Raw genomic sequence first — 456 nt, 5'->3', positions numbered from 1 at the left:
AAAATAAAGTTGTGATGGTTTGTGGTAAGGGGATATTTGGAAACATGAATGAAAAATGTTGCCTGCCAAATCAGTAAATAAAGACTGTTGCAGCCATCAAATTATCACACTGCAGCAACCCCAGAAGGTGAGCCTTGAGGAAACTCAGGATGGAAACAAGATGTCTACCATCAAGCCATGAGCCATCACAGCCACTGCTCATCGTTGCACACTGAGGAGACTCGACGTGGAAAACACAGTATACTGGCATCAGATAGCAAGGGTTAGTTGGTTAGATATTAAGATTCAATAAATTTAAGAAAACTGAAATCATATCAAGTATCTTTTTTTTCTGACCACAATGCTAGGAGATTGGAAATCAATTACATGAAAAATGTTATTAAAAATACAAACACATAGAGACTAAACAACCAATGGGCCACTGAAGAAATCAGAGGAAATTAAAAAAAAAAAAAA

Source organism: Bison bison, unplaced genomic scaffold (assembly GCF_000754665.1).
Source record: "Bison bison bison isolate TAMUID 2011002044 unplaced genomic scaffold, Bison_UMD1.0 scf7180017858678, whole genome shotgun sequence".
Lineage (NCBI taxonomy): Eukaryota > Metazoa > Chordata > Mammalia > Artiodactyla > Bovidae > Bison > Bison bison.
Note: the sequence above shows the minus strand (reverse complement) of the source record.